The sequence below is a fragment of the Podarcis liolepis genome, assembly GCF_965112155.1.
Source record: "Podarcis liolepis genome assembly, chromosome: 11".
Lineage (NCBI taxonomy): Eukaryota > Metazoa > Chordata > Lepidosauria > Squamata > Lacertidae > Podarcis > Podarcis liolepis.
In genome coordinates, this window is record NC_139565.1 from 47109471 (window position 1) to 47122323 (window position 12853).

At 46.6% G+C, this 12853-nt stretch overlaps 1 protein-coding gene across 4 annotated transcripts in view; it reads left to right on the forward strand.

The window, feature by feature from the left end:
* Nucleotides 1-2086: 2086 nt before the first annotated feature.
* DAB2 (DAB adaptor protein 2) overlaps nucleotides 2087-12853 on the forward strand; it is a 36852-nt gene continuing 26085 nt past the window's right edge. For 2 of the 4 annotated variants that reach the window (XM_083465876.1, XM_083465877.1), the window contains exon 1: nucleotides 2087-2309. The gene's annotated coding sequence lies outside the window, so the exon portion shown is untranslated. The remainder of the gene's footprint in view (nucleotides 2310-12853) is intronic. The other 2 variants (XM_083465874.1, XM_083465875.1) reach the window with 1 other exon arrangement.

Here is a 12853-nt window from a genome sequence, read left to right on the forward strand (position 1 = left end):
TCGATTTTTCCACCTGGAATCCTGTCTTTTTGTCCAAATTAAAAACCTCTTTAATCTGAGCGTCATGCACCCACCATTTGAATGACAATGTCCATTAACTTTGTAGAGGGCCTGGTCCCCTCAAATGTTTTATGGGGAGCGAAGGGACCTTGGCCCCTAGGAGTTGGCTCCTAGCCATCACTTGCACACACACACACAAACCAAATATCCCAAACTACGAATGACTTCAACATTATGACCACAATCTTCAACCCTTTTAGACTACAATCCTACACTCACCTATCTGGGAGCAAGCATCACTGAACTGCTTTGAGAAGCCATTAATAGGATTGAGCTGTTACTCATCTACAGGCCCTTTTAAATCCCATTGAATTTGATGGAATACAATGAAGGATGCAGGGACACAGGTGGCACTGTGGGTTAAACCACAGAGCCTAGGACTTGCCGATCAGAAGGTCAGTGGTTTGAATCCCCACGACGGGGTGAGCTCCCGTTGCTCGGTCCCTGCTCCTGCCAACCTAGCAGTTCGAAAGCATATCAAAGTGCAAGTAGACAAATAAGTACCGCTCCGGCAGGAAGGTAAACAGCATTTCCATGTGCTGCTCTGGTTCGCCAGAAGTGGCTTAGTCATGCTGGCCACATGACCCGGAAGCTGTATGCTGGCTCCCTCGGCCAATAGAGCGAGATGAGTGCTGCAACCCCAGAGTCGGTCAAGACTGGACCTAATGGTCAGGGGTCCCTTTACCTTTACCTTTAATGAAGGATGCTAGGTTGAAGAGTGCAAAGGAAAGAAAGCAAAGTGATTGGGGCCCTGATCCTGAACAGAGCATCTCACAGAGCCAGGTTTTTTTGAAACCATTGAGGCTCCCAGCCTGTGTGTGTGTGTGTGTGTGAGAGAGAGAGAGAGAGAGAGAGAGCGCGCAAATGCATGTGGGGAGGGTGCCAAACTGGGTCTTTGACCCAGGTGAAATAAAGTCTAGTTCTGCCTCTGCATAATCTTCTCAAATACCCCCCCCCCCGCCCTATAGATTTCAAGGAAATGGCAGAAAGCCCACCATATGAGGGAAGATCCATAGCTCAGTGATGGAGCACTTGCTTTGCATGTCAAATGTCCCAGGTTTGATCCCTAGCGCCTCTGGGTAGGCCTGCCCTCTGCCCAAAACCCTGGAGAGCCACTGCCAGTCAGTGCAAATGATATGGAGCCAGATGGGCAATACTTAGAATCATAGAAATGTAGAGTTGAAGGGACCACGAGGGGTCATCTAGTCCAGCCCTGTGCAATGCAAGACTCTCAACCCACGCCCCACCCATCCAATCTGAAACCAGACTGGATGGACCCTGTTTAGTTTTTGCAAACCTGCTGGCAGTTTTATTGCTGTGCCATTGGGGACTCGGTTTGGGCAGCTCCCTGGGCTCCTATGATTTTGTCCCATTCATAACATCCAGATCCTAAACTCTGCCAAACTCTTCCCTCCCCCAAGCCCCAGCTCCCCCTCCCTGCTTGCTCTAACCACTGATCCCTCCAGCCAGGGCTGGATTTAGGTTTGATGAGGCCCTAAGCTACTGGAGGTAATGGGGGTCCTTTATATGCCCAGCTGTCCTTTGTCAACAACAAATTGTTGCTGGTTTTTTGTGTTGAATATATGCTATATGGTAATTTATGGACCTAATAGGTATCTAAAGCTATTTGCACATGTTGCCATGCAACCAGTCCATGCAGAATGTAGGCACCTTATATATAGAAATGAGCAAACCAGAGATATTTTAGGGAGCAGGCTAGCAGGCGGGGCCCATTACTGACATCATAGGAGCCTACACAACACAAAACACTGTTGTTGTATGTAGCTTTTATTTTATTTGTGGTTTCTTTCATCGTATATGTTGGAAATGTACATCCAGGGTTTTTTTTCCTTTTGGGGGGGCAAGAGTGTGGGGCCTTAAGCTATAGCTTGTTTAGCTTATACGCAAATCCGGCACTGCCTCTAACCACTGACCCCTCCGGCGTGCGGGGCGCTGGACTGTCCCCCCCCCCATCTCTTGCCTCTCCGGGACGGAAGGAGTTAAGTTTGGGAGCGCAAGACACGTTGAGGGGGAGTCGCCCGAGCCGAGGCAGCAAAAACATCGGCGCGCATTCCTGGGCAGTGCTCAGCTGCCAGCAGCTGATTAAAACCATCTCTCTCGCTGTGAGTGGCTCAGGCCGCCGAAGGCTCGCGCGGGGCTCAATATTTAAGCGGAGCCGCCGCTGCGTCAGGGCGCTTGCCGGCTTCCCGTGGCGGGATCATGTGGGGAGAGGCGCGGCGCTGAGGCTGGTAAGGAACGCGCTTTCGGCAGGGGAGTCAGGCAGGCAGGCAGGCAGGGAGGGAGGCTCCGGTTTGCAGCGTCTGTTTGCAGCCACGACAGCGGCTTCTCGGAGGCGTCCGAGTGACATGTCCGCGTTTTGCCTTCCCCACCTCCCAGGGAGGCACGACGAGACCGGCAGAGCTCCGGGATCGACCGGACGAGCTGCCTCACCGCCAGGCAGCCGGGGAGCCTCCGAGGGGTGGCTGCTGTCGGCTCGAGGGGGCCTGTTCTGAGCAGGGTTCACACGCACACGCAAGCGTACACGCGCAAAAAAAAAAAAAATACCCTACACACACGCTGGGTCTCGGTCGGTCCCCAAGGCAGCTGCGCCTCCGAAGGTCTCCAGGTGGCCTTGCCAGACTTGGGAGGCAGGAAACAATGGCTATATTTTGGCCTCTTGAATAGGGAATTTGCTTTCCACTCTCTAATGCTGGGTTGCTTTCTGTAAAATAACTACAGTGTTTCCTTAGCTTGCCTTTTCTAAAAAAAATCACCTTGCAGCCAAGAGTGCTGGGAGCTGCTATTATTATTATTATTATTATTATTATTTATTATTATTAGAGTTTAATCTTGCCGCAATTGTATGGTGGAGTAATGGAATGAGTGGGGAAGGCGACAAAGTAGCCAGCTATAAATGTGGTATTTTGCCTGTAGTGTAAATGTAGCAATCCTGCTTGAGGATAATGTCCCTGCCTCAGCTACCCCTTTAAGAGACCAGGACTCCCGGCATTTCTTAGGAAGGGGTGCGGGGAGAGCGGAATCCTAGGAAAATAAACAAGCATTGGAAGGGGGCTAGGTCAAGGCAGGCAAATGTATACAAAACAATAAATCTTGCCATTGAAATGGTCGTGCTGGAGAGCTTGGTTTGAGCAAGCTGAATAAAATAAGGGAGCAGTTAAGCCGCGGAAAGTCGGAGGAAGCATCCCTTGAGACATTGCTATTCAGTTGGCACAGGGGTATCCTCCAGTCTGCACAGCACTATTCAGGGATGAGTGGAGCTAGAGTGCATCTGTTGTCCCATGCTGGCTATCTCTTGTTTGCATCTGCAGTGCTTCACTGATTGGTTAGGCTTGAACTGGGCCCTGGAAAATGTCATGGGTAATGGTTTTTGTGATCCCTGGCTTGTGTCCTAAACGTGGCAGCTTTCCCTTGAGTAGGGCACCTTCCCAGGTGTCAAATGCTCCTGTAACTTCTTCCTTGCCCAGGTGGAAACAGTGGTCCATTTAAAAGCATGTGGGGAAACTATAGAAAGTAATAAGTCCCCAAACCCTGGCTGAATGAGTGGTTTAGTGTGTGACTTAACAGCTCGCCCAAGGGCTTATCCCAGGAGTTTGTTGGTATAGGGTGGTTTGGAAAGGCAAGTTAACATTTTTAAAACCTCTGGAGTTCTGGGATTGTGTTGCCTTTCTTCTCTCCCTCTCCCAGAGGTACGAGGAAAAATAATTTCCTAGAGGAATAAAATATTAGATTTAATACACATGCATCTGGAAGAGAATTTGTAGGGTAAGAAAATATGTACAGCAAAAAAACCAAAAACATTTACAGCACTCTGGAAAGCTGAATGAAATACTTGAAGCCATTGTGGTTTCAGGGGAAAGCGGTTGATTCTTGTCAACTATGGTTGGGGGGGGGGGAGAGATATTGAAAAGTATCTGAAGAACGTAGGATTAATGTGGCCAACAGGTTCATGTCTTGTGTATGAAGAAAGGCTTGCCACTTTCTTGGCCTCCAGGATCAGCAGAGCATATACAAGCCAGGAAACCTCACCTTTCATGTCCAAAGCCTTGCCTGACTTGAGGCACAAGACCAGTAAAACATGGCAACTCTAGAAGCATGCAGTCTCAAAACCCTTATTTATATCAGTTTGCTTCACTGAGTTCCTTCAACTTGATCAGCAGTCATTCAGTCAGGCTATAGAAGGTGGATCTGCCAGACTTCCCCATCTGCTTTGCTGATAGACTAGTGACTTTTGGCAGTTTTTCCTTGAAATCTTTCTAGTGCCAGAGTTGGTTTCCTTCCTCCCAATCCCTTTTCCTTTTGTAAGCAGGGAGAGGGAGTGTCATATGCTTGACCTTTGACTAAAGAGCAGGATCAATGTGCTTTAAAGAAATAAAATTGTTGGCCCCAGAAAGTCCTTGATGGAATGCCCTCAGTATCGGCATGTAGACATCTTTCCAGCACTTTGAAGCAGGGTGGTGGTGCCGCCAAACAATTATTACCCTAAAATAGAAATGCATGTTTCTGCAGAAAAGGAACTAATGGAAGATGAGGAGCAGGTGAGTTGTATTCACAGGTGTAAGGAGGAGAGGTGTGGTAGGCTAATCACCAAATAGCCAAAAGCCATGGCTTCTGTTAATGGGATCAAGTGTAGATGGGCTAAAAGGAGGGTTTCATGTTCTACTTCTAGTGTAACTAATTGGCTGAACTGCCTTTTTTTTTTGCTATACACCTGCTTGTTTGAATGAAAGTAAAGTTTGCAGATGCAGAGGTAGCAGCATTTCAGGCAAAGCTACTGTGACTTGCTTTTTTCCTCCTCCCTCCCAATCCCTGTTCCTTTTCTGCTGCATCATCCTTAGATAGCAAACAGGTCAAACTCTTATCATGGAGGCTTTTTAAATAAATTTTTAAAAACCTGCCTTGCAAGCAGAAAAAGTGAGAATGCCTAAACCTTTCTCTCTGCAGGTGTAATGCTTAACTGTGGTTAATAAACATAATGTCTTAACAGGACTGTAGAACTTGCAAGCAAGCCTCTGATCTAGGAGTCCAACTTGACTGAAATCCAGAATTTTTATTACCCCTTTAAGCTTAGGGGTGGGCTTAAAATTTCTGTGGCAGATAAGGCAAAGCCATTTTATTAATCAGCTGCCCCTTTCGAGGAGCCATATGAGATCTTGTGGAGTCACAGCATTCTTTAAGGCGGGGAAATGCCTAGTCATTCCTTCGGCCACAGCAAGGAGATGAAATGTCAAATGGGAATGCTTAACCTAATGAGTTATCTTATCACACTCTGTGCATCTGGGATAAGCAGAGTTCATCACCAGGCCAATATCTGCTTGGAAATAAACACCCCAGCTCTTATTCAATGTATGTGTGGATGTTGGAAGCATATGCATTAATCAACAGACACCTTCCGAAAGCATGAGGTTTTTAACCTGGTAGTATGCATGTTCATTACCCTAGCCACTGGGGGTGGTGGTGTAGAATTCGCTGACTGGTTGGCTAGATTGGTGCTCCCTGAGTAGGAAAAGAGCCCCTAATTAAATGTTCTCGAATAATCCTTGCTTGAGGTTGTTTGTTCCAAGTGGGGCATGTCACTCAGCAGTGTTCTAATGGAATTATTTCAGATGGCTGAGGCAGAAGTTGCCTTTGGCAGAAATCTCGTTTTATGGAAGTAAGGGGACCTCTGTAACGTGGCATGATGCCCCTAATCCTTCTGAGAAGTTGCCTTAACTGGAAATGAGGGTTTTGATGGGATGGCAGCTTGGATTAAGGGTGGGGAGGAGGAACAGAAACTTGCGCTGGGCTGAGAAGACTTCCCGGAAAGTATTGAACTGCCCCATATTAATGCAAACTTGACAAGAAGCTCTGCAGAAATAGTGTTACTTGATGGGAGAAGGTAGCAGATTGTGTGCTGTGTAGGCCTTGTGCTGCTCCTCTTTAAATATTTCAGAAAACTTGAACTTCAGAACTTTACTACTAACCATGTAACAGGGCCAGCTAAGGACAAAACATTGGCAGTCAACTATCCATCACTGCTCACTCAGCAGTTCAGAATGCAACTGAGTAATAAAATGGGGGGAGCTATTGAAGCATAGGTCTCAACCAAAGGATGGTGCTGCTTACCCTGAGTTGGAAGGAAACGCATGTATGTTTTGCTGTATGCTCCAGGATGCACCAGCTGATAACCTCAGATGTTCTGTAAAGCTGTCTGGTGGACACAGAAGTGGTCTTTGCAAGGAACTGTGTGCGAGAGAATGCACCAATTAGATCTGTTATGTTGAAGCTGGCTACTAAATCCCGCCAGTTCCTCTTGCTTGGCAGGATAATCGTTGAAATAAAAGCTAACCGCAGTACCTACAAATTCCACTTGCAGTTGCAGAGCAGTTAACTTACAGGGGTGTTAATACACTGTTGCTTGGCTGCTGCTAATACTGTATACTCTTGATTGGCTACTGCCACAATCATCCTGAGATTGCAAATTCTGTAATGCATTTGGTTCACACAACAATGTTATAATTCTGGGGCCCACATGCCAGCAATGAATAGACCTTGCATTATTTGATTCAAGGCCAAAAGCAAGAACTTTCTGGCGCTGACATAGCAGGCCATGTGACAAAGGCATAGCAGAATTCCAGTGATGCATTCCTTCTGGATTAATACAGGCAAATCCTGCAATTTGGTCAAACTTTGTTATGGCGTTCTAAACATAGCTGCTCACTCCAATCTGGAAACCACCCAGGGTATATTCCCTGGCTCTTGCTGCATAATCCTTATGTTTTTTCCCCATTAACTTGCCATAGCTGGGCTTGCAGCTATTGAGGGCTGGGGAGAATAGTCCCAGTTAGGGTAGGCATAGGTCCTCCTTTTGAGACAGTCCTCTGTTTGCAGGGTTGTGGTCTAAAAGATGAAGAGCCATTGGAAGAGATAGCAACAAACTTGGAAGTTTAGCAGCAATTAGTACCTGGACAGCAGACTGAACATTGGTTAACCCCCTGGTCTCTTTCCTACTGCTGTAAATATATATTGTAGTTCTAAGCTCATGTGTTATAAACAGACTTTACTACTACCATTTAACCCTAAACATTTTTTTCCGGGGGACCATTTTATTAAGGGAAATACATGGCTATATACTGTTGAACTCCTTGATTGCTGAGCTTTCTCCATATATAACCTAGAAGGTTTGTGTTACTCTGTCACTGATGTTGTTGGATATGACAGCTAAAAATGTGGAACACTTGATAGGAAGCGCTGGCCGCATAATCACCCCATGGAAGTGAAAGCAGGACGTGGGAGGTGACCCAAATGGGATTCATCTAAGTGGTTGGCTAGTTCTTAGTGTTCTTACAACAGAGGAAAGATCTCTTGGTGTCAGGGTGGTTTTTGCAGCCAACGCTGTCACAACTGTTTAGCCCTTTTTAATGAAATGACTTGACTCTCTTCCACTGGAGTTTACTTGCTAAAAGACTCTCTAGGCAGCTGTACTTCCAAGAATGTCTGTCCCATGATTTTGACTGGGATGCTTGACTTAAGCTGCGCACACAGCATACACTTAAAGAACATGACTTCTCCAAAGAAATCTGGGAAGTGTAGTTTAAGGGTGCTGGGAATTGTAGTGCTGTGAGAGGTAAACTTCCCAGGATTCTTGGGGGGGGGGACGCCATGTGCTTTAAATGTGTGGGTGCTTAAGCCGCCTTAGTGTCTAGCGACCTGGGAACCAGTTCACAGAAGTGCCTTAAAACTGTTAGAAACCACTGGCATCTTTCAATGAGAGATGACTCCCAGTCACCCAAGTAATTCTCATGGTAGTGTGATCGGAATTCCTCTGGGTTTGGTGGGATTCTAGGCCTCAAGTTAAAAACCTTTTTTACAGGCAGCTGCAACTGAGTGCAAAATCCAGAGCTGTGCCAGTTGCAACAGACCTTGCCAAGTGTAGTTTTGTGAAACTGCTATGGGATGACTAAACAGTGTGATAAGTGTGAAGCAACCTAGAACAGCAGCATCTGGGTTTAGTTGTACAGGTCTGCATGTAATATATAGCCGGGTGTTAACTCAGCCTCTTCTAGCGCACAAAAGGAAGATAATGGCCCACCTGTAGCATTGTTGAGCATGTACATCATCCATGTTTCCCTGCCAATATTTCAGATCAAATATAGGCAAGTACCCATGACCGGGGCCCCTCCCACAATGAGCAGGAGGACCACAAAATGGGCATCAGTTTCAGGGCTGACTTCTAATTATATTGTGATGTAGCTTGCAATGTCCTCTACAGAGAGGTCCCCCAGGAAGACCATTCCAATCCAGAGTCTGAAATTGTCCAGCTGAGGCCCCATTTACAGTGCAGTGCTGAAAGCTGCCCTTTGCACCCTCTGTTCTTTATCCCTGTACTGTGCCCTAGATCATCCTGCCCTGGTTCCTGAAGCAAGGAGTGTTGCGAAATATACCCATAAACCTAACTTCAGTGGATCTGGTTGTCTTCAACAGAGAAGCTGCACCATGTTGTTGGATTTAAATAGGCTGTTGAAGTGAGTGGCTGGGAAGCACCTAACCCATGTAATGGGGCCTTCTTGGTGGTGGCACCCACCCTGTGGAACGGCCTCCCACCAGATGTCAAGGAAATAAATAACTAGAGTGGTACCTCGGGTTACATACGCTTCAGGTTACAGACTCCGCTAACCCAGAAATATTACCTCAGGTTAAGAACTTTGCTTCAGGATGAGAACAGAAATCGTGCTCCGGCGGTGCGGTGACAGCAAGAGGCCCCATTAGCTAAAGTGGTACCTCAGGTTAAGAACGGACCTCCGGAACGATTTAAGTACTTAACCTGAGGTACCACTGTATTTGACTTTTAGGAGACATCTGAAGGCAGTCCTGTTCAGGGGTGTAGGAGGGGGGGTGCAGGGTGTGTGTGGCCCACCCCGGGTGTCATCCTTGAGGGGGGTGACAAAATGATACACTGAGGGGGGCAGCACTTACCGCGGGGCCGGGCCTGTAGCACACCTGAGCCACACGTCTCTCCTGGGAGTCATGCAGTGGCTCGGGACCCCCGCTGCCCGAAACAGCAGTGTGGGGCTTGTGTCTGCCAGGCGGACTCCGTGGGTGCCTCGCCGTGGTGCCCCCATGCGCGGATCACCACAGTGCCCCCGTGTGGCGCCCCATGTGCAGATTGCCATGGCACCCTCATGTGGTGCCCCCATGCATGGATCGCTGCGGTACCCTGCCCCCACCGCTCTGGGTGTCAGAGCAGCTAGCTATGCCCCTGGACCTGTTTAGGGAAGTTTTTAATGTTTGATGTTTTATTGTTTTTAATATTCTGCTGGAAGCCGCCCAGAGTGGCTGGGGAGGCCCAGCCAGATGGGCGGGGTATAACAGTGGCGTAGCGTGGGGGGTGCAGGGGGGCCAGCCACACCGGGCGCAACATCTGGGGGTTAGGGTTTGGGGGCGCAAATCCACGGGTTAGGGGGTGCAAATTACTTGCCTTGCCCCGGGTGCTGACAACCCACGCTACGCCACTGGGGTATAAGTTGTTGTTATTGTTGTTATTATTATTATTATTATTATTATTATTATTATTACATACATACATAAATACATACAGGCATGCACCGCAAGATGGCATTCCTGGTGTGTGTGTGTGTGTGTGTTTTGTTGTTGTTGTTGTTGTTGTTGTGTAGAACATTAATAGTCAAGGAACCCTTAACATCTTGCAAAATAGGAACAGCTACCAGAAAATAAGCATTTGGAACATATGGTATCTGTGCACTACAGACCTAAAATAATTTCCTCTGCCCAGGGGATTCCCATTAGCTGTAGTCTCATGGCTTCTAGAGAATCACTTGCATTAACTTTAGTTATGGGATGAGGAAGTTTGTGGCAGTCAAAATGGTATAAAATCTATGTGCTGCAAGGAGGTTGCCTTTGGTAATGATAAACTTGACATAATTTGGTAGGTGCCTTCGAAACCTTTTTTAGATCAGTCTTGGCTTTTAACTTCTAGAAGGAACAAAGATGGGAGCAGAAGTTGCCTGAGTAATCCTGGTTTTATGTGGACACCGTGTAATCGCCGTACCACAGATGTTGACAGCATGGGGTGCTCTCAACATAAGAAGCTGCCCTTGCACAGAATCAAACCATTGTTTCATTTAGCCCATTCTTGTCTATATTGACTTGCAATGGCTCTTCAGGATTTCATAGTGTTTTCCTTCCCAGCCCTGTTTGGAGATGTCAGGGGTTGAATTTGGGAGCTACATGCAAAGCAGATGCTCTTGTCACTGAGCTCTTGCCCAGGCACAGGTTTATCACCTCATCTGCTGCATGAGGAAACGGTGTAATTCAGTTATATAGTGCTTTTTAAGAATACATGTATTCTAACGCGCCTTACAAAAATCAACATGCAGTAAACAGCACTTAAAAGTAAAGCTAAGCTGGTATAACAGCCTTTCTCAGCCTTGGGTCCTCAGATGTCATTGGACTACAACTCACACCATCCCTAGCTAGCAGGACCAGTGGTCAGGGATGATGGGAGTTGTAGTCCAACAACATCTGGGGACCCACGGTTGAGAGAGGCTCTGGTATAGAGCACTGCCTTCAGTGATATCTTAAGTCATACTTGGAGTAGACCTATTGAAATAAATGAACTTAAGTTATCCATGAGTGAATGTTTAAGTCCATTGATGTAATGGGTCTACTGATATTACTTGATTGGATACCATCCTGAGCTATGGATCAAGAATAATGTGGCTGATATCTTGCCTCTTCTGGGAACTTGCTAGGTAGACTTAGGAAAGCTGTTCTCTTTTGGCCTAAGTCTCCCCCACCTGCAATTTAGGGGATAATAAGGTAGGCGTGCCCAACCTGGTGCCTCCAACTCATAGGATTCCTAAACAGTTTGTGGAGAGCAGCAGGTTAGTCAAGGCTGCCTTACAGGATGGCTGTAACTAGATTATGAAGTGTTTCTAAACACTTGAAAGCACTCATAGAATCATAGAGTTGGAAGAGACCACAAGGGCCATCGAGTCCAACCCCCTGCCAAGCAGGAAACACCATCAGAGCACTCCTGACATATGGTTGTCAAGCCTCTGCTTAAAGACCTCCAAAGAAGGAGACTCCACCACACTCCTTGGCAGCAAATTCCACTGTCGAACAGCTCTTACTGTCAGAACAAATGTTTTTCAGTATTAAATATTGGAAATACTAACTAAAAATTAAATCAATTTTTGGATAGGAATTTGGAGGAAGGTTTCATTTAAGCTCCCCATTTAAGCAAATTCCACTGTCGAACAGCTCTTACTGTCAGAACAAATGTTTTTCAGTATTAAATATTGGAAATACTAACTAAAAATTAAATCAATTTTTGGATAGGAATTTGGAGGAAGGTTTCATTTAAGCTCCCCATCCCCTCCCAAAAAAGTAAGAAGCTGCTTGTATATTAAACTTACTCTATGTACCAATAATGGGAATCCTTTGACCCTACTCTTTCAGAGGATGTATGTTAATCGGCATTCAGGAATAGTGTACAAAAATGCCTTCTGTCTTCAGCATCAGCTTTGCAACTTGCCTCCCCCTCCTCCTTGAGATAGGTAGATTCAGGAATGACTGTCCACCCCCTTTGTGTTGCCTGGACCTATGCATACCATGACACTTGGTAGAATAGTCACAATAGATAATGCTGTCTTTGCAAATACTTGACATAATTGCTAGTGCTATATTCTACTCAAGTGGAATGCAACCAAGTAATACTGAATTCATGCACATGGCTGAGCAAAGGATAAAACTGTCAGTGTTATCTCTAGTGGGAGGTGCAGTTATTCCTTTCTATTCTGGATCATACTCCTTAGTTGCTGTTTCCAGGACATTGCAGGCCAGTTGAAAAAAATGCTCCTTTGTAAAGTACAATGAATCTATCTTAATACTGAAAGCCCAGACCAGTGGCGTAGCGTGGGTTGTCAGCACCCGGGGCAAGGCAAGTAATTTGCGCCCCCTAACCCGTGGATTTGCACCCCCTAACCCTACCCCCCAGATGTTGTGCCCGGTGCGGCCGGCCCCCCCTGCACCCCCCACACTACGCCACTGGCCCAGACCCTATGTGGGGATGGGTAAAGGAGAAATGTAGTTTCCCCTTGCTTGTTGGCAAATATTAACCTATTTTCTAATAGGTAGTAAAGTGCAGGTCTCTCCTTGCTGCTTGATGAAGAGAAAGTCTAACTAGCTTCAGAAAGTAGGGGTAGAGCAGATCCAGAAAATACTCGTTTTTAGAGGTCTTTCCTGTAGTACAGTCGTACCTCAGGTTAAGTACTTAATTCATTCCGGAGGTCCGTACTTAACCTGAAACTGTTCTTAACCTGAAGCACCACTTTAGCTAATGGGGCCTCCTGCTGCCACCGTGCCGCCGGAGCACGATTTGTGTTCTCATCCTGAAGCAAAGTTCTTAACCTGAAGCACTATTTCTGGGTTAGAGGAGTCTGTAACCTGAAGCGTATGTAACCTGAGGTACCACTGTACACATGAAAAGGATCTAGGGGTCTTAGTGGAGTGCAAGCTTAACATGAGTCAACAGCTGCAAAAAAAATGCTAATAGTCCCACGCTATTCTGCCTAGTCAGACCATGCCTGTGTCCAGTTCTGGGCACCACAATTTAAGAAGGATATTGACAAGTTGGAACATGTGCACCGGAGGGTCTGGAAACCAAGCCTCCTGAGGAACTGTTAAGAGAATTGAGAATGTTTTGCTTGGAAAAGAGGAGACTGAGAGGAGATGTGATAGCCATCTTCAAATATCTCAAGGGCTATCACATGGC